Source organism: Ranitomeya imitator, chromosome 7 (assembly GCF_032444005.1).
Source record: "Ranitomeya imitator isolate aRanImi1 chromosome 7, aRanImi1.pri, whole genome shotgun sequence".
NCBI classification, from domain to species: Eukaryota; Metazoa; Chordata; class Amphibia; order Anura; family Dendrobatidae; genus Ranitomeya; species Ranitomeya imitator.
Window position 1 is genome coordinate 63,564,899 of NC_091288.1, and position 24,831 is coordinate 63,589,729.

The window sequence follows — 24,831 nt, forward strand, 5'->3', positions numbered from 1 at the left end:
GAGCTGAGCAAAGTGCCGGGTTACTAACCAGGTACAAACAGAACCTGAACCATGTGACAGAGTGGGAGGTGTTCGGGGGCAGAGCCTGATGCTGGGGAACAGAGAAAGGATAGACACAAGAGAGTAGTAGAACAAGCTAAGATTGGAGCCAGGAGATCACAAAGTACCAAAGGGGTGAGACAAGGGATAGTCAGAAGTGAAGCCAGAGGTCAGAAATCCAGAAGAACAAGCAAACAGAGCAATACACAGAGAGCAAGGAAAACACTTGCAAACCAAGCACACACTCCAGGGGTCAGGCACACAGACTAGAACAGAAAATATAGCTGACAGCGAATCCTAGTCTGGAGTGAGTATAAATACCCCTCCCAGATCGAAAGGGAGGCCAGCAAAATTAACCCTGAGAGAACAGGACATAAACCATGTCCTAACCATGACACTCTCTTCAATCCATGTAAAAAAGGCAGCAGATGACAGCACATCAGACGATTTCTGGATGCACGCTTAAAGTCCACTGACCCAATCGGACAAATACTCACAAAGTAGATAAAAGAGCAGCATTCAATCCAGGTGAAGAAAATGAAAAAATTCTTTATTCAGCCATCATACTCTCTTTAGTCCATCCTCTTCTGTAGCACCTGAGTGCTTTTGCCATTCTTCTTTTTCCGGTGCAGAGGCCTGATCTTGCAGGCTCTGGAGTAGTTGTAGATCCATCCCCCCGGACACCTGCACTGTGTATATTTCAGCGGGGAGAGGAAACAAAGCAGCAGCTTATGCTGCAAAGCCAGCTCGGTTATTACCTTCAGCTTCACTAGTGCGCTCTTTAGAGTGAGCTTGCACCTTAACTATAGCAATTTGAAGTTGAGCCACCAAGTCTGCATTTTTAATGCGTTTACCAGAAGAACCAACAAACTTTCTGCTCTTTCATATGGGACCGTAATCATGGAAAATTTGTTTCGTCTGTGGCTTGGCGCGGTAAACGCTACATGTGGTAATTTCAGAGGCTTGAATATGCCACCTAGAAACATATGCAGTTGTTAGCGGAAGGAATGTCATGAAAGAATGCATTTCAGTCTATGAGAACGCATGCGTTCGCAAGCACGTGTTTGTTTGCGTTTCTGAACACCTGCATTTTACTACAGGAAAACCTGTCTAGACACTAATTAGCCACCCACCACATACGAACTGATAAAAGGAGGGAGTGAGCATTTGCAGGTCACTACTCAGCAGACTGGGAACAAGAGAACAAGCTCTGAAGCTGTGAGGAATCTACACTTTGAACAATGTATCAAAGCCAATGTCTGTATTTTCTTTTTTCTCTCTTTATATGTCCTAATAATTTCTGTCTTTTTTTCTTGCTGCATGCATCAGAATGTCATCGTCTTCTTCTGAGGAGCGTCTTGGGCCTGAACAAGGGGAAAATGACAGTGAAGTGAGTACTCACCTCTTCAGATTGGTAAGTATTCTCTGTCACATCTGCACATGTGACAAATCTTTTTTTTTTCTCTTTTTTTCAGAACAGTTCTTCAACTGCGGCAGAGGCCGAGCAGGAGCAGCGTGAGACGGTCGTGTGGCAAGGCGACATTGTAAGTATACCTGACTGATTGGACTCGGTTTATTGTATCCTGACTTTACTATTCTTGACTGTTCATTTCTTTAGTTTGCTCTTTCTTTACCTTTTTCTTCTTGACTCCTTTTTTTTTCTTGACTTTGAATATTCTTGCCTGTTTTCTATCTCTGTGTTTTCTTTCTTTTCCTTATGTTAATGTCTCAAACATTAATGTATTTATTTATTTTCTAGGTTCCTGTACGGAATGAGGACCTCATTGACAATGATATCCTCATCTCCCTGGTCCATGAGTGAGTCCCGTTGTGGGACACCCAGGTTCCACAGCACTCGGACAGCGTGACGATCCGGCAACTATGGAATGAGGTGGCCCAAGCGATGTGGGATGGCTGGGATAAAGACTGGCTCGGGTCCGCAAGGCATTTCGTAAGTATTGCAATGCGGTGTTATGCAGCAGTGACTTTGGCCGGGATCACACAACTGTGTGTGATTAGAGAAACTCCTGAGAGTTTCTCTGATCACACACAGTTGTGTGATCCCTGCCAAAAGTGCATTGTCTAACTATTTTTTTAAACAGTGCTCAAAGTCAGAACACATTGCCATTCGATGAAGGATCGCTTCAACAAGCACCTTCGTCAATCGAGCCGGGTTCCCAGTGGTTCTGGATCAAGGATCAGAAAATATAAGCATCACCGCATGCTGGCATTTTTGAGACCGGTCCGTGCCCAGAGAATGTAAGTATTTTTGTGTTGCATTGGATTGTGTTGTATTGTCTAATCTGTATTTTTCAATTCCACAGGAGTTGGCGCTTTTACCATTATAAATGTAACATAGTAACATAGTAACATAGTTAGTAAGGCTGAAAAAAGACATTTGTCCATCCAGTTCAGCCTATATTCCATCATAATAAATCCCCAGATCTACGTCCTTCTACAGAACCTAATAATTGTATGATACAATAATGCTCTGCTCCAGGAAGACATCCAGGCCTCTCTTGAACCCCTCGACTGAGTTCGCCATCACCACCTCCTCAGGCAAGCAATTCCAGATTCTCACTGCCCTAACAGTAAAGAATCCTCTTGGTGGAAAAACCTTCTCTCCTCCAGACGCAAAGAATGCCCCCTTGTGCCCGTCACCTTCCTTGGTATAAACAGATCCTCAGCGAGATATTTGTATTGTCCCCTTATATACTTATACATGGTTATTAGATCGCCCCTCAGTCGTCTTTTTTCTAGACTAAATAATCCTAATTTCGCTAATCTATCTGGGTATTGTAGTTCTCCCATCCCCTTTATTAATTTTGTTGCCCTCATTTGTACTCTCTCTAGTTCCATTATATCCTTCCTGAGCACCGGTGCCCAAAACTAGACACAGTACTCCATGTGCGGTCTAACTAGGGATTTGTACAGAGGCAGTATAATGCTCTCATCATGTGTATCCAGACCTCTTTTAATGCACCCCACGATCCTGTTTGCCTTGGCAGCTGCTGCCTGGCAAATGTGTTGTACTAATTTTTTTTTGTTCACAGCACCTGGAGCAGCACTCTTGACCCTGGTTCTGGAGTGGTCCTTCATCATATAGCCACGGACCCGTCCCAACCATACAGCAGTGCAGAAGCAAGTGGTCCTGCAACACAGACTGGAGACCAGTAAGCTGGTCCATCAGGTGTTCCCCTGTCCCAGTCCTATGCCTCTTTTTTTTGGGCTCTTCCCGGCAGCGTCAGAGGGCCTCGGGCAGATCACTCATGCCTGTGTTTTTGCACTTGAGCTCAATCTTTCATGATAGACTCAAGGCGATGGGAGACAGACTAGATAGTGGCTTAAACCATATGAATACACTTATCCAGATGTCACCAGAAGCCTTGACCAAGTCAAAGCCGACCTCCATAGGCCAGCACATCATTTTTTTAATCAAATAGAAAAGGGCATGACGGAACACCTTACTCCTGATCTCAAGCTTAGTGTCATGCAGGCCTGCAATGCTGCTAATGTGCAGGCTATGCAGCAAACTTGGTATTTTCAGCAGCCAGTGGTAGCATTTCCACCTGTGCCAACACTGTCACGCTTGACCTCAAGGCCGAGCTCTGCTGCATACCACTGCATGGCCACCACCATTTCAAGCACTGCCGGACACCACTACAGCGTCACCACCATGCCGAGTGCTGTTGGACAGCCCACCGCCACCACCATGCCAACTGCTGCTCCTGATTGGACATCCTCCACTGCCACCACCATGCAGCAGCAGCACCCGGGTCAGGACAGGTCGCCCACCATCACCAGGTCTGAGCTGCTGCAGCAGCACCTGGACTCTGCCATGGCTTTCACCACCACCACCATGCAGCAGCAGCACCTGCACCCTGGCATGGCCTTCACCACCACCATGCAGCAACAGCAGCCAGACCCAGGCACGGCCTTCACCACCACCACCATGCAGCAGCAGCAGCCGGACCCTGGCATAGCCTTCACCACCACCATGCAGCAGCAGCACACTGACTATGACAGGTCGGCCACCATGACCGGGCCACAAGAAATGAGCCCACCAAGGCTCCTCAGACCACAGCGCCGATCCCAAAAAGGGAAACAGAAAAAGCAGCGGATTATTGCTATCCCTCAACTCTCACCTCCCAATGTGTCTGTGATGTCAGGTTTGTCTTGCCATTCCAGTGTGTCTCTGCCTTTTCATGCCTCTAGCACCATCTCTGAGTTCCCTGACCGCACTAGTTTAATTGCCCCTTCTCCTGCAACCCCTGCGTCATCTTTAGCCAGCCAGGACTCACAGCTACACCCTCTCCCCCCCCCCCGTTCCGTCACTCTTCCTCAAGCCGGCACAGTAATTTTTTTTTTTTGTAATAAATGTAAATGTTTTTTGCCCCAATACTGTTTGGTTATTTGTGTATTTCGCCTCCAGCAACACACACCGTGTGTCGAATAAACACACTGCCCCATACACAAGTCCGACTGGAATATGGCTTCAGTAGGTTTTCACATATCTGAAAGGCCTCATCCCCAACCATAACAAATGGCATTGGTGGGCCTTGAGTGTTGGCGAGAGGTCGTGGCAGGGGAAAATAAAAAATTTTTGCCATACAAACGTCGGCCCATATCTGAGTTCTTCAAAGTCTGGGAAGTCATTGCCACGGCCAAAAGCTCCAATGTCCACGGCGATAAAGTGACAGTCCGCATCTGCTATTGCCATGAGCACTACAGAAAAATATTTCTTGTAGTTAAAGTACTCCAATCCAGATCTGGCGGGTTTGATAATCCGCATGTGCCTTCCATCCACTGATCCCAAACAGTTGGGGAAATTAAACATTCTCCAGAATTTGTCGTCAATTTCCATCCACATGTCCGCGGTGGGTAGGGGGATAAATTCATCCCGGGAACGTTCCACAAAGCTCGGCAGGTGTCCGCAACTATTCCAGATAAGGTGGAAATTCCAAGCCGGTACTGAAAGTGGAGTGATGATAAGCTCTCTCCGGTAGCCAGGAATCTGAAAGAAAAAAAAAATTACGAACAATTCTATTTATGGTTTCGTTTTTCTAAACACATAAAGGAAAATACAAATAATACATTGCGGAATAATTATGACAGGCATTTGTTTAGAATTATTATGCACCCTAGTGTGACCAGGAGACGTTCCTCTGCAGGAATCACTCTATGGAGCTGTGTGTCCTGTCTCCGGATGACTCCTTGGACACAACCAATTAAATCCTGAAAAGTTTCTTGAAACATCCTGGTATATTCCGAGAATTTGTCCGGTTTGGCATTAAGCTCGCCATATAGTGTTTGGTAGGCTCCACGGCTCTCCCCGAGTTCAATAATGTGATGTCTCCAAAAACGCAGGCGAGTTTTCCTTGTCATGAATCCTTGTGGCATATCCTTTGTCTTATAAACATTGTTGAAGGAATGAGCTCAAATAGTGTCTTATCTGAGAAGGTTAAAAGGTTAAGTCATTTTGTGGGGTCTATATGACAGAAAATGCCCAAAGTGACACCATTATAAAAACTGCACCCCTCAAGGTACTCAAAACCACATTCAAAAAGTTTATTAACCCTTCAGGTGCTTCACAGGAATTTTTGAAATGTTTTAAAAAAATTGAACATTTAACTTTTTTTCACAAAATTTTTACTTTGGATCCAATTTGGTTTATTTTACCAAGGGTAGCAGGAGAAATTGGACCACAAAAGTCATTGTACAATTTGTCCTGAGTACGCCGATACCCCATATGTGGGGGTAAACCACTGTTTGGGCACATGGCGGAGAGCCATTTGACTTTCAATGCAAAATTTGCTGGAATTGAGATCGGACACCATGTCGCGTTTGGAGAGCCTCTGATGTGCCTAAACAGTGGAAACCACCCACAATTGACACCATTTTGGAAAGTAGACCCCCTAAGGAACTAATCTAGATGTGTGGTGAGCACTTTGAACCTCCAAGTGCTTCACAGAAGTTTATAATATAGAGCTGTAAAAAGAAAAATCATATTTTTTTCACAAAAAATGATTTTTTCACCCCAAATTTTTTATTTTCCCAAGGGTAACAGGACGAATTGGACTGCATAAGTTGTTGCGCAATTTGTCCTGAGTATGCTGATACCCCGTGTGTGGGGGTAAACCACTGTTGGGCGCATGACAGAGCTCGGAAGGGAAGGAGCGCCGTTTGACTTCTCAATGCAAAGTTGGCTGGAATTTAGATCAAACACCATGTCATGTTTGGATAGCCCGTGATGTGCTTAAACAGTGGAAACCCCCCACAAGTGACAGCATTTTGGAAAGTAGACCCCCTAAGGAACTAATTTAGATGTGTGGTGAGCACTTTGAACCCCCAAGTGTTTCACAGAAGTTTATAATGTAGAGCCGTAAAAAAAAATCATATTTTTTTCATAAAAATGATCTTTTCGCCCAAAATTTTTTTATTTTCCCAAGGGTAACAGGACAAATTGGACCCCAAAAGTTGTTGTTCAATTTGTCCTGAGTACGCTGATACCCCATATATGGAGGTAAACCACTGTTTGGGCGCATGGCAGATCTTGGAAGGGAAGGAGTGCAGTTTGACTTTTCAATGCAAAATTGGCTGGAATTGAGATCGGAAACCATGTCGCGTTTGGAGAGCCCCTGATGTGCCTAAGCAGTGGAAACCCCCTAAGGAACTTATCTAGATGTGTGGTGAGCACTTTGAACCCCAATTGTTTCACTAAAGTTTAGAATGTAGAGCCGTGAAAATTAAAAAAATCATTTTTTTCCCACAAAATGATCTTTTAGCCCGTAATTTTTTTATTTTCCCAAGGGTAACAGGAGAAAATGGACCCCAAAAGTTGTTGTCCAATTTGTCCTGAGTATGCTGATACCCCATATGTGGGGGGAACCACTGCTTGGGCGCATTGAAGAGGTTGGAAGAGAAGGAGCTCTGTTTTGGAATGCAGACTTTGATGGAATGGTCTGCGGGCATCACTTTGCGTTTGCAGAGCCCCTGATGTGCCTAAACAGTACAAACCCCCACAAGTGACCCCATATTGGAACTTATCTAGATGTGTTGTGAGAACTTTGAAACCCCAAGTGTTCCATTACAGTTTATAACACAGAGCTGTGAAATAAAAAATCTTTTTGTTTTCCACAAAAATTATTTTTTAGCCGCCGGTTTTCTATTTTTTCCAAGGGTAACAGGAGAAATTTGTTGTCCAATTTGTCCTGAGTACGCTGATACCCCATATGTTGGGGTAAACCCTTGTTTGGGTGCACGGGAGAGCTCAGAAGGGAAGGAGCACTGTTTTACTTTTTCAACGCAGAATTGGCTGGAATTGAGATCGGATGGCATGTCGCGTTTGGAGAGCCCCAGATGTGCCTAAAACATGAAACCCCCCAATTCTAACTCCAACCCCAACCCCAACGCACCCCTAAGCCTAATCCCAGCCCTAACCCTAACCAACCCCTTAACCCAAACACACCCCTAACCCTAATCCCAACCCTAACCATAACCCTGACTGTTATGATAAGGTAATTCAGTACAACAATGGACATAGAGGTCAGAGCACATACAGTGACCTGACAATAACCCAAAAACATAGAACGGGCTCTGAGACGTGGAAACTCTGTAGACTGCACACCTGATCCTATCCTAAACACAACTAAAAGCGGCTGTGGATTGCGCCTAACAACTACCTAGGCAACTCGGCACAGCCTAAGAAACTAGCCAGCCTGAAGATAGAAAAATAGGCCTGACTTGCCCCAGAGAAATTCCCCAAAGGAAAAGGCAGCCCCCCACATACAATGACTGTGAGTAAGATGAAAAGACAAAACGTAGGGATGAAATAGATTCAGCAAAGTGGGGCCCGATATTCTAGGACAGAGCGAGGACAGTAAAGCGAACTTTGCAGTCTACAAAAAACCCTAAAGCAAAACCACGCACAGGGGGCAAAAAAACCCCACCGTGCCGAACTAACGGCACAGAGGTACACCCTTTGCGTCTCAGAGCTTCCAGCAAAACAAAAGACAAGCTGGACAGAAAAAAAGCAACAAAAAAGCAAAAAGCACTTAGCTATACAGAGCAGCAGGTCACAGGAACAATCAGGAGAAGCTCAGATCCAACACTGAAACATTGACAAGGAGCAAGGATAGCAGCATCAGGCGGAGTTAAGTAATGAAGCAGTTAACGAGCTCACCAGAACACCTGAGGGAGGAAGCTCAGAAGCTGCAGTACCACTTGTGACCACAGGAGTGAATTCAGCCACAGAATTCACAACAGTACCCCCCCCTTGAGGAGGGGTCACCGAACCCTCACCAGAGCCCCCAGGCCGACCAGGATGAGCCGCATGAAAGGCACGAACAAGATCGGAAGCATGAACATCAGAGGCAAAAACCCAGGAATTATCTTCCTGAGCATAACCCTTCCATTTAACCAGATACTGGAGTTTCCGTCTAGAAACACGAGAATCCAAAATCTTCTCCACAATATACTCCAATTCCCCCTCCACCAAAACCGGGGCAGGAGGCTCAACAGATGGAACCATAGGTGCCACGTATCTCCGCAACAACGACCTATGGAATACATTATGTATGGAAAAGGAGTCTGGGAGGGTCAAACGAAAAGACACAGGATTGAGAACCTCAGAAATCCTATATGGACCAATAAAACGAGGTTTAAATTTAGGAGAGGAAACCTTCATAGGAATATGACGAGAAGATAACCAAACCAGATCCCCAACACGAAGTCGGGGACCCACACGGCGTCTGCGATTAGCGAAAAGTTGAGCTTTCTCCTGGGACAAGATCAAATTGTCCACTACCTGAGTCCAGATCTGCTGCAACCTATCCACCACAGAATCCACACCAGGACAGTCCGAAGACTCAACCTGTCCTGAAGAGAAACGAGGATGGAACCCAGAATTGCAAAAAAATGGAGAAACCAAGGTAGCCGAGCTGGCCCGATTATTAAGGGCGAACTCAGCCAACGGCAAAAAGGACACCCAATCATCCTGGTCTGCAGAAACAAAACATCTCAGATATGTTTCCAAGGTCTGATTGGTTCGTTCGGTCTGGCCATTAGTCTGAGGATGGAAAGCCGAGGAAAAGGATAGGTCAATGCCAATCCTACCACAAAAGGCTCGCCAAAACCTTGAAACAAACTGGGAACCTCTGTCAGAAACAATATTCTCAGGAATGCCATGCAACCGAACCACATGCTGAAAGAACAAAGGTACCAAATCAGAGGAAGAAGGCAATTTAGCCAAGGGCACCAGATGGACCATTTTAGAAAAGCGATCACAGACCACCCAAATGACTGACATCTTTTGAGAAACGGGAAGGTCAGAAATGAAATCCATCGAAATATGTGTCCAAGGCCTCTTTGGGACCGGCAAGGGCAAAAGCAACCCACTGGCACGAGAACAGCAGGGCTTAGCCCTAGCACAAATCCCACAGGACTGCACAAAAGTACGTACATCCCGTGACAGAGATGGCCACCAGAAAGATCTAGCCACTAACTCTCTGGTACCAAAGATTCCAGGATGACCAGCCAACACCGAACAATGAAGTTCAGAGATAAGTTTATTAGTCCACCTATCAGGGACGAACAGTTTCTCTGCTGGACAACGATCAGGTTTATTCGCCTGAAATTTTTGCAGCACCCGCCGCAAATCAGGGGAGATGGCAGACACAATGACTCCTTCCTTGAAGATACCCGCTGGCTCAGATAAACCCGGAGAGTCGGGCACAAAACTCCTAGACAGAGCATCCGCCTTCACATTTTTAGAGCCCGGAAGGTACGAAATCACAAAGTCGAAGCGGGCAAAAAATAACGACCAACGGGCCTGTCTAGGATTCAAGCGCTTGGCAGACTCGAGATAAGTCAAGTTCTTATGATCAGTCAATACCACCACGCGATGCTTAGCTCCTTCAAGCCAATGACGCCACTCCTCGAATGCCCACTTCATGGCCAGCAACTCTCGATTGCCCACATCATAATTACGCTCAGCGGGCGAAAACTTCCTGGAAAAGAAAGCACATGGTTTCATCACTGAGCAATCAGAACCTCTCTGTGACAAAACCGCCCCTGCTCTAATCTCAGAAGCATCAACCTCGACCTGGAACGGAAGAGAAACATCTGGCTGACACAACACAGGGGCAGAACAAAAACGACGCTTCAACTCCTGAAAAGCTTCCACAGCAGCAGAAGACCAATTAACCAAATCAGCACCCTTCTTGGTCAAATCGGTCAATGGTTTGGCAATGCTAGAAAAATTACAGATGAAGCGACGATAAAAATTAGCAAAGCCCAGGAACTTTTGCAGACTTTTCAGAGATGTCGGCTGAATCCAATCCTGGATGGCTTGGACCTTAACTGGATCCATCTCGATAGTAGAAGGGGTAAAGATGAACCCCAAAAATGAAACTTTCTGCACACCGAAGAGACACTTTGATCCCTTCACAAACAAAGAGTTAGCACGCAGGACCTGAAAAACCATTCTGACCTGCTTCACATGAGACTCCCAATCATCTGAGAAGATCAAAATGTCATCCAAGTAAACAATCAGGAATTTATCCAGATACTCACGGAAGATGTCATGCATAAAAGACTGAAACACAGATGGAGCATTGGCAAGTCCGAACGGCATCACTAGATACTCAAAATGACCCTCGGGCGTATTGAATGCAGTTTTCCATTCATCTCCTTGCCTGATTCTCACCAGATTATACGCACCACGAAGATCTATCTTAGTGAACCAACTAGCCCCCTTAATCCGAGCAAACAAGTCAGATAACAATGGCAAGGGATACTGAAATTTAACAGTGATCTTATTAAGAAGGCGGTAATCAATACACGGTCTCAGCGAACCATCCTTCTTGGCTACAAAGAAGAACCCTGCTCCCAGTGGTGATGACGATGGGCGAATATGTCCCTTCTCCAGGGATTCCTTCACATAACTGCGCATAGCGGCGTGTTCGGGCACGGATAAATTAAATAATCGACCTTTAGGGAATTTACTACCAGGAATCAAATTGATAGCACAATCACAATCCCTATGCGGAGGTAGAGCATCGGACTTGGGCTCTTCAAATACATCCTGATAATCAGACAAGAACTCTGGGACCTCAGAAGGGGTGGATGACGAAATCGACAAAAATGGAACATCACCATGTACCCCCTGACAACCCCAGCTGGATACCGACATGGAATTCCAATCCAATACTGGATTATGGGTTTGTAGCCATGGCAACCCCAACACGACCACATCATGCAGATTATGCAACACCAGAAAGCGAATAACTTCCTGATGTGCAGGAGCCATGCACATGGTCAGCTGGGCCCAGTATTGAGGTTTATTCTTGGCCAAAGGTGTAGCATCAATTCCTCTCAATGGAATAGGACACCGCAAAGGCTCCAAGAAAAACCCACAACGTTTAGCATAATCCAAATCCATCAGATTCAGGGCAGCGCCCGAATCCACAAACGCCATGACAGAAAACGACGACAAAGAGCATATCAAGGTAATGGACAGAAGGAATTTGGACTGTACAGTACCAATGACGGCAGACCTAGCGGACCGCTTAGTGCGCTTAGGACAATCAGAAATAGCATGAGTGGAATCACCACAGTAGAAACACAGACCATTCAGACGTCTGTATTCCTGCCGTTCAACTCTAGTCATAGTCCTATCGCACTGCATAGGCTCAGGTTTAACCTCAGGCAGTACCGCCAAATGGTGCACAGATTTACGCTCGCGCAAGCGTCGACCGATCTGAATGGCCAAAGACAAAGACTCATTCAAACCAGCAGGCATAGGAAATCCCACCATGACATCCTTAAGAGCCTCAGAGAGACCCTTTCTGAACAAAGCTGCCAGCGCAGATTCATTCCACTGAGTGAGTACTGACCATTTCCTAAATTTCTGACAATATACTTCTATATCATCCTGACCCTGGCACAAAGCCAGCAAATTTTTCTCAGCCTGATCCACTGAATTAGGCTCATCGTACAGCAATCCGAGCGCCAGGAAAAACGCATCGACACTACTCAATGCAGGGTCTCCTGGCGCAAGAGAAAATGCCCAGTCTTGAGGGTCGCCGCGCAAAAAAGAAATAATAATCAAAACCTGTTGAATAGGATTACCAGAAGAATGAGGTTTCAAGGCCAGAAATAGCTTACAATTATTTTTGAAACTTAGAAACTTAGTTCTATCTCCAAAAAACAAATCAGGAATAGGAATTCTTGGTTCTAACACAGATTTCTGATCAATAGTATCTTGAATTTTTTGTACATTTATAACGAGATTATCCATTGAAGAGCACAGACCCTGAATATCCATGTCCACACCTGTGTCCAGAATCACCCAAATGTCTAGGGGAAAAAAAAAAATGAACACAGAGCAGAAAAAAAAAAAAATGATGTCAGAACTTTTTCTTTCCCTCTATTGAGAATCATTAGTTAGGCTCCTTGTACTGTTATGATAAGGTAATTCAGTACAACAATGGACATAGAGGTCAGAGCACATACAGTGACCTGACAATAACCCAAAAATATAGAACGGGCTCTGAGACGTGGAAACTCTGTAGACTGCACACCTGATCCTATCCTAAACACAACTAAAAGCGGCTGTGGATTGCGCCTAACAACTACCTAGGCAACTCGGCACAGCCTAAGAAACTAGCCAGCCTGAAGATAGAAAAATAGGCCTGACTTGCCCCAGAGAAATTCCCCAAAGGAAAAGGCAGCCCCCCACATACAATGACTGTGAGTAAGATGAAAAGACAAAACGTAGGGATGAAATAGATTCAGCAAAGTGGGGCCCGATATTCTAGGACAGAGCGAGGACAGTAAAGCGAACTTTGCAGTCTACAAAAAACCCTAAAGCAAAACCACGCAAAGGGGGCAAAAAAAACCCACCGTGCCGAACTAACGGCATGGCGGTACACCCTTTGCGTCTCAGAGCTTCCAGCAAAACAAAAGACAAGCTGGACAGAAAAAAAGCAACAAAAAAGCAAAAAGCATTTAGCTATACAGAGCAGCAGGTCACAGGAACAATCAGGAGAAGCTCAGATCCAACACTGAAACATTGACAAGGAGCAAGGATAGCAGCATCAGGCGGAGTTAAGTAATGAAGCAGTTAACGAGCTCACCAGAACACCTGAGGGAGGAAGCTCAGAAGCTGCAGTACCACTTGTGACCACAGGAGTGAATTCAGCCACAGAATTCACAACACCTGACCACACTCCTAATCCCAACACACCCCTAACCCTAATACCAGCCCTAAAGTCAACCATAACCCTAACCACGCCCCTAACCCTGACACACCCCTAACCCTAATCCCAGCCCTAACCCCCAACCGTAAACATAATCCAAACGCTAACTTTAGCCCCAACCCTACCTTTAGCCCCAACCCTAACCTTAACGTTAGCCCCAACCCTAACCCTAATGGGAAAATGGAAATAAATACATTTTTTTCATTTTATTTTTTTTCCCTAACTAAGGGGGTGATAAAGGGGGGTTTTATTTACTATTTATAGCGGGTTTTTATAGCGGGTTTTTGTTTGGCAGCTGTCACACGCTAAGAGATGCTTTTTATTGCAAAAAATAGTTTTTTGCATCACCACATTTTGAGAACTATAATTTTTCCATATTTTGTCCCACAGAGTCATGTGAGGTCTTGTTTTTTGCGGGACGACTTGACATTTTTATTGTTACCATTTTTGGGCACATGACATTTTTTGATCGCTTTTTATTCCGATTTTTGGGAGGCAGAATGAACAAAACCAGCAATTCCTGAATTTCTTTTTGGGGGGGGGGCGTTTATACCGTTCCACATGTGGTAAAATTGATAAAGCAACTTAATTCTTCAGGTTAGTACAATTACAGCGATACCTCATTTATATTTTTTTTATGTTTTGGCGCTTTTACACAATAAAAACTATTTTATTTAAAAAATAATTGTTTTTGCATCGCTTTATTCTGAGAGCTATAACTTTTTTATTTTTCTGCTGATGATGCTGTATGGCGGCTTTTTTTTTCAGGACAAGATGACATTTTCAGTGGTACCATGGTTATTTACATCCGTCTTTTTTTATCACATTTTATTGCACTTTATGTTTGGCAGTATGATGATAAAGCATTGCTTTTTGCCTCGTTTTTTATTTATTTTTTTGCGGTGTTCACTGAAGGGGTTATCTAGTGGGATAGTTTTTTAGAGCAGCTCGTTACGGACGTGGCGATACCAAATATTTGCACTTTTATTGTTTTTTTTTAAATTTACATAAATAAATGGATTTATTGGAAAATATATATATTTTTTTTTTTTATACATTCTATTTTTTTTTACTTTATAACATCCCAGTTTCACTAGTACGGTGCATGTCGGGAAGGAGTTAAAAAGATTCCCTACAGCTAGGGTTGAGCGACCTTTACTTTTATAGGATCGGGTCGGGTTTCACGAAACCCGACTTTTTCAAAAGTCGGGTTGAGTGAAATCGGCCGATCCTATAAAAAAGTCGGGGTCGGGGTCGGACGAAACTCGAAACCCAATGCAGTGCATTGGGTTTCCATGGTTCCCAGGGTCTGAAAGAGCGGAAACTCTCCTTCAGGCCCTGCGATCCATATTTTAGTGTAAAATAAAGAATTAAAATAAAAAATATCGCAATACTTCCCCTCTGACGCGCCCTGGTACTAATCGGGAACCTTCCTTCCTTAGAATCAGCCTTCCAGGACCTTGCGGTGACGTCGCGGTGACGTCGCGGCTTGTGATTGGTCGCGCGGCCGCCCATGTGACCGCTCACGCGACCAATCACAAGCCGCGACGTCACCGCTGACGTCACCGAAGGTCCTGGAAGGGCTGATTCTTAGGAAGGAAGGCTGTCGGAAAGAAGCAGGGCGCGTCCGAGGGTGATTATATTCTTATTAGGTATATACTCACCCTCGGACGCGCCCTGCTTCTTTATTTGTAATGAATGTTTATTTGTAATGTGGTTTTGACTTACTCTATTTTTTTGGTAAATAATGATTTTATTATTTTCATTGTTTTGAAGCTTCTTGGCAATAATATAAAGAAGACGCGACAGGACAACACTCGGTGGATGCCATATCTGTGTTTTCAATTGAAAAAAAACTTTCAGTTAACTACTTGCAGGAGAAAGTTTTTGTAGCTGGTGGCCAATTTTTGTACTGTACCAGATTTTTGTTGTATGTGTTTGTTTTTAATGTTAAAATGTCTGCATTTGATATCTCTCCAGTATTTTCTTTTTTATAAGCAAAATACTTATTTTTATATTTTCTGATGTTTTATACCGGAGTGTTCCTCGGGGCACGCTTATAAAGTGTCTTATATATGTGTTTCTAATGAGTCACATTTGTCATGTCTCACGACTTGAGAAATCATTTAATATTTGCATTGCTTGTGTTCGTTCCTTCTTTCTAGGCAGAAGTTTGCCTTTCCCTGTATTTTGTCCCAACTCTCTCACTGTAGTCTTGTGATGTATGTTTGTTCTCGCCCTTATTCTCCATTTTGTTATCATTCCTCCATCTGTATGCATCCTACTACATGTCCTCTGTTGAATATTCCTTTTTACCTGCTACTTTCATCATAATACAAGAATTTCAGTTAAAGCAACTCTCTTTTCCTGGAGTCTTCTTACATGAGATCGTGGCTGAGTTAAGCTGTCTGATTAATCGGTATGAACGTGAGTACAGGTGAATACGGAAGCGCCTAAAAAGAAGGGTCTATCCAGGCACCACTACGTTCTACATATCCATGAGTCAGAATAACATTATATTTTTTTTCTAATTGTTGCTCTAAGAGATCTCAAAGATTTCATGGTTTGGAAATGATTGTTATGCCTTTACTGTCTTATATAAAAAAAACTGAATGGACACTTGTCAGCTCTTCTCAGGTGAAATGTTAGCAAGTTCCGTCTGTTGGGCCATTATTCTAGGTCATACCCCCAGATCTGTGAACTGAGCAGTAAGGAAAATTAGCTGGTCTAAGAAGCATATCCATCTTTCCTACTTAAACACTTTCTTCATTGCTACTTAATGTTTTATATTTTAAAGCCATTGTAAGATTTTATAGAAGGAACTGATTGTAATTAGCACCATAGGTATCATCAGATTGGGCAATCACTCAGCACTTTTTTGTAGGCATACATCCTCTCCCCAGCAACCTGTATGCATTTGACATGACATTATTTGTTCCTGTTATTGCATTACTTTCTTCATTGATTCCTTTTGCATAATTTATATGTAGTTTTAGTGCTGGTTTTGTACTCTGAGCTTGTTGCCCTGTGCACAATATTTTAAGACAGACTGAAATATCAAGTTTGTTCTGTCAAAAGCAGTAGTGTTTCAAAATAGATAAAAAACAACATAAAGACTACATTCTAGAGCTGCTGTTATACTTATAAAGACAGTAAAATGTGATAACAACTATTAGCAGGTCATCTTTAGTATGTAGGTTTGATGAATCGGTGAGTGGTTGTATTGTATTGTGTGTGGTATTGTTATTAGTATTGTGAACTTTATTAAAATGTTTGCCTTCTGATTCAGTGTTTACTTTTCTTAATTTCCAAAATGCTTGATTTCTTTGAAGGTTGTGTCTTCTGTCTTTACACACTTCTTTCTTAACCCCTTCCCAACATGCGCCATATATGTACAGTGCTGTGGGATCACATGAGCTCACACCAAGCACCGTCACGATCAAATGTGGGTGTCAACTCAATATGAGAGGTGACGCCCTGCTAGCATTGATCGTGGGCGTTTAGCCCCTCTGATGCTGCTGTCAATAGTGACAGTGACAACAATGGGCATCGCAGAGGGTGGTAGCTCCCTCTCTGCTCCCATGATCACAATGCGTTTGCCATTGCTTTGTGCCGTCGGTCTCCATGGTGACCCCGGGATGAAAGATGGCTGCAAGGTCACCCAGGGACTATGGCCTTGGCCTTTAAGCTCTTTGAGAGTAGGAGCTGAAATGCCTCCTCCATGCCTGCAAGATGCTGATCTGATGCCCTGCAATTTAAATGCATTGCAAAGTATGAGATCAGGAAACATAGATGTCCCATACTGGGACAAGGTAAAAATGTATAGGCTCGTCCAAGGTTGCCTCCCCCTGTTTGATGCGGCGATGAGCCTGCAACTTTTCTCCGATCCACCCATGGCTGTTAACATCTTAAATTCTGTTGTCAATCTCTGACAGCAGCATTTAACATACCTGTGCCGGAAGCGCATCATAAACCCCCGCCCATCGGCATACACGGGCAGCAGTGGTCTGGTCAGTGGAGGTCTAGTGGAAGGAGTGACCGCAGACAGGCCTCAAAGGCCTAACACCAAAAAATTGGCCTTGCTTTAGGCAATTAGAAATTGGTTCCAGGGGTACACGGGCAGCAGTGGTCTGGTCAGTGGAGGTCTAGTGGAAGGAGTGACCGCAGACAGGCCTCAAAGGCCTAACATAAAAAAATTGTCCTTGCTGTAGGCAATTTGAAATTGGTTCCATGGGTTACACGGGCAGCAGTGGTCTGGTCAGTGGAGGTCTAGTGGAAGGAGTGACCGCAGACAGGCCTCAAAGGCCTAACATAAAAAAATTGGCCTTGCTGTAGGCAATTTGAAATTGGTTCCATGGGTTACACGGACAGCAGTGGTCTGGTCAGTGGAGGTCTAGTGGAAGGAGTGACCGCAGACAGGCCTCAAAGGCCTAACACCAAAAAATTGGCCTTGCTTTAGGCAATTAGAAATTGGTTCCAGGGGTACACGGGCAGCAGTGGTCTGGTCAGTGGAGGTCTAGTGGAAGGAGTGACCGCAGACAGGCCTCAAAGGCCTAACATAAAAAAATTGTCCTTGCTGTAGGCAATTTGAAATTGGTTCCATGGGTTACACGGGCAGCAGTGGTCTGGTCAGTGGAGGTCTAGTGGAAGGAGTGACCGCAGACAGGCCTCAAAGGCCTAACATAAAAAAATTGGCCTTGCTGTAGGCAATTTGAAATTGGTTCCATGGGTTACACGGGCAGCAGTGGTCTGGTCAGTGGAGGTCTAGTGGAAGGAGTGACCGCAGACAGGCCTCAAAGACCTAACATAAAAAAATTGGCCTTGCTGTAGGCAATTTGAAATTGGTTCCATGGGTTACACGGGCAGCAGTGGTCTGGTCAGTGGAGGTCTAGTGGAAGGAGTGACCGCAGACAGGCCTCAAAGGCCTAACACCAAAAAATTGGCCTTGCTTTAGGCAATTAGAAATTGGTTCCAGGGGTACACGGGCAGCAGTGGTCTGGTCAGTGGAGGTCTAGTGGAAGGAGTGACCGCAGACAGGCCTCAAAGGCCTAACATAAAAAAATTGGCCTTGCTGTAGGCAATTTGAAATTGGTTCCATGGGTTACACGGGCAGCAGTGGTCTGGTCAGTGGAGGTCTAGTGGAAGGAGTGACCGCAGACAGGCCTCAAAGACCTAACATAAAAAAATTGGCCTTGCTGTAGGCAATTTGAAATTGGTTCCATGGGTTACACGGGCAGCAGTGGTCTGGTCAGTGGAGGTCTAGTGGAAGGAGTGACCGCAGACAGGCCTCAAAGGCCTAACACCAAAAAATTGGCCTTGCTTTAGGCAATTAGAAATTGGTTCCAGGGGTACACGGGCAGCAGTGGTCTGGTCAGTGGAGGTCTAGTGGAAGGAGTGACCGCAGACAGGCCTCAAAGGCCTAACATAAAAAAATTGGCCTTGCTGTAGGCAATTTGAAATTGGTTCCATGGGTTACACGGGCAGCAGTGGTCTGGTCAGTGGAGGTCTAGTGGAAGGAGTGACCGCAGACAGGCCTCAAAGGCCTAACATAAAAAAATTGGCCTTGCTGTAGGCAATTTGAAATTGGTTCCATGGGTTACACGGGCAGCAGTGGTCTGGTCAGTGGAGGTCTAGTGGAAGGAGTGACCGCAGACAGGCCTCAAAGGCCTAACATAAAAAAATTGGCCTTGCTGTAGGCAATTTGAAATTGGTTCCATGGGTTACACGGGCAGCAGTGGTCTGGTCAGTGGAGGTCTAGTGGAAGGAGTGACCGCAGACATGCCTCAAAGGCCTAACATAAAAAAATTGGCCTTGCTGTAGGCAATTTGAAATTGGTTCCATGGGTTACACGGGCAGCAGTGGTCTGGTCAGTGGAGGTCTAGTGGAAGGAGGGACCACAGACAGGCTTCGAAGGCCCAACATAACAAAAATGTCAATACAATGGTATTGTCAGTGCCAGGCATTGAAGGATGTAAGCGCATAGACTAAACATTGGTGGAGCTGTGAGAGATAATTTTGCAAGTGGTATAGCACTGTTTGAGCTGGGGGGGAAACTGTCTTGTGGCCGGCGGTACAGGCCCAGGGCCCCTCATATTACAACGGTGTGTCTGACATTGGGTGCGCACCACCACCGCCAGAGACACTTTATTGTACTATGAGGGACCCAGTGGCAGTGCCGTCGACCAAAAGCGGGCACACCCACCTCTTCAGACAAACAGCACTCTCACGGGTGCTGGCCCCAAGTGGCGATACCACGGCCCCGTGTGGGGAGTTTGGCCATTTAGTGAGGTGTAAACATGTCGTATGCTGGACAATCAGGTGCAGAAAATTACGAGATTGGAAAAGTCATTCAGAATACTCAACAGGCAAGACCTTTTCATAGGAAAGCTAGGTGTCAGCCGGGCAAGGTGGGGCAAAAGATTTCGAAATCCAGTTGTGGTTCATTTTAATGAAGGTTAAATCATCTACATTTTGGGTAGCCAGACGAGTCCTTTTTTCTGTTAGTATTGAACCTGCAGCACTGAATACTCTTTCTGATAGGACACTAGCTGCCGGGCAAGCAAGCTCCTGCAATGCATATTCTGCCAATTCTGGCCAGGTGTCTAATTTGGATGCCCAGTAATCAAATGGGAATGACGGTTGAGGGAGAACGTCGATAAGGGATGAAAAATAGTTTGTAACCATACTGGACAAATGTTGTCTCCTGTCACTTTGAATTGATGCTGCAGTACCTGTCCTGTCTGCGGTCATAGCAAAATCACTCCACAACCTGGTCAGAAAACCCCTCTGGCCAACGCCACTTCTGATTTCTGCCCCTCTAACACCTCTGGTCTGCTGGCCCCTGCAGCTCGTGTGAGAACGATCACGGGCGCTGTGTGCAGGGAATGCCAGAAGCAAACGGTCAACAAGAGTTGATTGTTTGGTTGCTAATATTATTTCCAAGTTGTCATGTGGCATTATATTTTGCAATTTGCCTTTATAGCGAGGATCAAGGAGGCAGGCCAACCAGTAATCGTCATCGTTCATCATTTTAGTAATGCGTGTGTCCCTTTTGAGGATACGTAAGGCATAATCCGCCATGTGGGCCAAAGTTCCAGTTCTCAAATCTGCGGTTGTGCTTGGTTGAGGGGCAGTTTCAGGCAAATCCACGTCACTTGTGTCCCTCCAAAAACCAGAACCCGGCCTTGCCGCGCCAACAATTTCCGTTGGCCCCGGAAAAGCTTCCTCATTAAAAATATAATCATCCCCATCATCCTCCTCGTCCTCCTCCTCCTCTTCGCCCGCTACCTCGTCCTGTACACTGCCCTGGCCAGACAATGGCTGACTGTCATCAAGGCTTTCCTCTTCCTCAGCTGCAGACGCCTGATCCTTTATGTGCGTCAAACTTTGCATCAGCAGACGCATTAGGGGGATGCTCATGCTTATTATGGCGTTGTCTGCACTAACCAGCCGTGTGCATTCCTCAAAACACTGAAGGACTTGACACATGTCTTGAATCTTCGACCACTGCACACCTGACAACTCCATGTCTGCCATCCTACTGCCTGCCCGTGTATGTGTATCCTCCCACAAAAACATAACAGCCCGCCTCTGTTCGCACAGTCTCTGAAGCATGTGCAGTGTTGAGTTCCACCTTGTTGCAACGTCTATGATTAGGCAATGCTGGGGAAGGTTCAAAGAACGCTGATAGGTCTGCATACGGCTGGAGTGTACGGGCGAATGGCGGATATGTGAGCAAAGTCCACGCACTTTGAGGAGCAGGTCGGATAACCCCGGATAACTTATTAGGAAGCACTGCACCACCAGGTTTAAGGTGTGAGCCAGGCAAGGAATGTGTTTCAGTTGGGAAAGGGAGATGGCAGCCATGAAATTCCTTCCGTTATCACTCACTACCTTGCCTGCCTCAAGATCTACAGTGCCCAGCCACGACTGCGTTTCTTTCTGCAAGAACTCGGACAGAACTTCCGCGGTGTGTCTGTTGTCGCCCAAACACTTCATAGCCAATACAGCCTGCTGATGTTTGCCAGTAGCTGCCCCATAATGGGAGACCTGGTGTGCAACAGTGGCAGCTGCGGATGGAGTGGTTGTGCGACTGCGGTCTGTGGACGAGCTCTCGCTTCTGCAGGAGGACGAGGAGGAGGAGGAGGGGGTGCAAACGGCTACAGCCATCTGTTTCCTAGACCGTGGGCTAGGCAGAACTGTCCCAAACTTGCTGTCCCCTGTGGACCCTGCATCCACAACATTCACCCAGTGTGCCGTGATGGACACGTAACGTCCCTGGCCATGCATCTGTTGTCAGGTGCACCTTTGTGCTCACAGATTGCCTGAGTGAATGGACGATGCGCTCTTTAACATGCTGGTGGAGGGCTGGGATGGCTTTTCTGGAAAAAAAGTGTCGACTGGGTAACTCATAGCGTGGTACAGCGTAGTCCATCAGGGCTTTGAAAGCTTTGCTTTCAACTAACCGGTAGGGCATCATCTCTAACGAGATTAGTCTAGCTATGTGGGCGTTCAAACCCTGTGTACGCGGATGCGAGGCTAAGTACTTCCTTTTTCTAACCATAGTCTCATGTAGGGTGAGCTGGACTGGAGAGCTGGAGATCGTGGAACTAGCGGGGCTGCCGGTGGACATGGCAGACTGAGAGACGGTGGGAGATGGTATTGTTGCCGCCGGTGCCCTAGATGCAGTGTTTCCTACTACGAAACTGGTGATTCCCTGACCCTGACTGCTTTGGCCTGGCAAAGAAACCTGCACAGATACTGCAGGTGGTGCGCAAAATGGTGGCCCTACACTGCCGGAAGGGATGTTGCGTTGATGACTAGCTTCATTGGCCGAGGGTGCTACAACCTTAAGGGACGTTTGGTAGTTAGTCCAAGCTTGCAAATGCATGGTGGTTAAATGTCTATGCATGCAACTTGTATTGAGACTTTTCAGATTCTGCCCTCTGCTTAAGGTAGTTGAACATTTTTGACAGATGACTTTGCGCTGATCAATTGGATGTTGTTTAAAAAAATGCCAGACTGCACTCTTTCTAGCATCGGATACCTTTTCAGGCATTGCAGACTGAGCTTAAACCGGATAGCCACGCTGTCCTCCAACAGGTTTTGGCTTTGCCACGCGTTTTGGGCAAGATACGGGCCTGGCAGATGGAACCTGTTGCGATGTTGATGCCTGCTGCGGCCCCTCCTCCTCCGCTTCAGAACTGCTGCCGCCTGCACCCTGTTCCCCCAATGGCTGCCAATCGGGGTCAAGAACTGGGTCATCTATTACCTCTTCTTGCAGCTCGTGTGCAACTTCGTCTGTGTCACCGTGTCGGTCGGTGGTATAGCGTTCGTGATGGGGCAACATAGTCTCATCAGGGTCTGATTCTTGATCAGCACCCTGCGAGGGCAATGTTATGGTCTGAGTCAAAGGACCAGCATAGTAGTCTGGCTGTGGCTGTGCATCAGTGCACTCCATGTCAGATTCAACTTGTAATGGGCATGGACTGTTAACTGCTTCACTTTCTAAGCCAGGGACGGTATGTGTAAAGAGCTCCATGGAGTAACCCGTTGTGTCGCCTGCTGCATTCTTCTCTGTTGTTGTTTTTGCTGAAGAGGACAAGGAAGCGACTTGTCCCTGACCGTGAACATCCACTAACGACGCGCTGCTTTTACATTTACCAGTTTCACGAGAGGAGGCAAAAGAGCTAGAGGCTGAGTCAGCAAGATAAGCCAAAACTTGCTCTTGCTGCTCCGGCTTTAAAAGCGGTTTTCCTACTCCCAGAAAAGGGAGCGTTCGAGGCCTTGTGTAGCCAAACGACGAACCTGGCTCCACAGCTCCAGACTTAGGTGCAAAATTTTTTTTTCCACGACCACCTGATGCTCCACCACTACCACTACCCTCATTACCAGCTGACAATGAACCCCCCCGGCCACGACCTCTTCCACCAGACTTCCTCATTGTTTTAAAAACGTAAACAAACTAACGGTATTTGTTGCTGTCACACAACTTACACGGTGAGCTATAACTTCAGTATGATTTAGCTACCCCTTTACAGGTGGGTGAGACCACAACGAAAATCAGGCACAATGTTACACACTCTGTTTTTGGTGGCACCAAATGAGAGAGATACCACACACGCAGGACTGTCACTGAAGCACAAATGTAAATATTAATCTCCCACTGTTTTTTTTTATTTTTTATTTTTTTTTTCAGGGAGACTTTAGATACAAAATAAAATAAAATGATTTTTTCAGGAAGAATTTAGGAACCAAATAAAATAAAATGATTTTTTCAGGGAGAATTTAGAAAACAAATAAAACAAAAAATAGGCTTTCTATGGCCCACTGAGTGAGAGATGTCGCACACAGGAGTCAGGAGTGGCACACAAGCCCAGAGGCCAATATTATTCTCCCAATGATTGATGTAGTGATTTTTTCAGGTAGATTTTGGAACCCAAATCAAGGAAAAAAAATAATAGGCTTTCTATGGCCCATAATTGGAGAGAGAGAGAGAGATGGCACACCCAGGAGTCAAGACTGGCACACAAGCAGAAAGGGCAATATTAATCTCCCACTGATTTTTTTTTTTTTTTTTTTCAGGGAGACTTTAGAAAAAAAAATAATAAAAAAAAATGATTTTTTCAGGAAGAATTTAGAAACCAAATAAAATAAAATGATTTTTTCAGGGAGAATTTAGAAAACAAATAAAACAAAAAATAGGCTTTCTATGGCCCACTGAGTGAGAGATGACGCACACAGGAGTCAGGAGTGGCACACAAGCCCAGAGGCCAATATTATTCTCCCAATGATTGATGTAGTGATTTTTTCAGGTAGATTTTGGAACCCAAATCAAGCAAAAAAAAAAAAAATAGGCTTTCTATGGCCCACAATTGGAGAGAGAGAGAGAGAGATGGCACACCCAGGAGTCAAGACTGGCACACAAGCAGAAAGGGCAATATTAATCTCCCACTGATTTTTTTTTTTTTTTTTTTTCAGGGAGACTTTAGAAAAAAAAAATAATAAAAAAAAATGATTTTTTCAGGAAGAATTTAGAAACCAAATAAAATAAAATGATTTTTTCAGGGAGAATTTAGAAAACAAATAAAACAAAAAATAGGCTTTCTATGGCCCACTGAGTGAGAGATGACGCACACAGGAGTCAGGAGTGGCACACAAGCCCAGAGGCCAATATTGTTCTCCCAATGATTGATGTAGTGATTTTTTCAGGTAGATTTTGAAACCCAAATCAAGGAAAAAAAATAATAGGCTTTCTATGGCCCACAATTGGAGAGAGAGAGAGAGAGAGATGGCACACCCAGGAGTCAAGACTGGCACACAAGCAGAAAGGGCAATATTAATCTCCCACTGATTTTTTTTTTTTTTCAGGGAGACTTTAGAAAAAAAAATAATAGAATAAAATGATTTTTTCAGGAAGAATTTAGAAACCAAATAAAATAAAATGATTTCTTCAGGGAGAATTTAGAAAACAAATAAAACAAAAAATAGGCTTTCTATGGCCCACTGAGTGAGAGATGACGCACACAGGAGT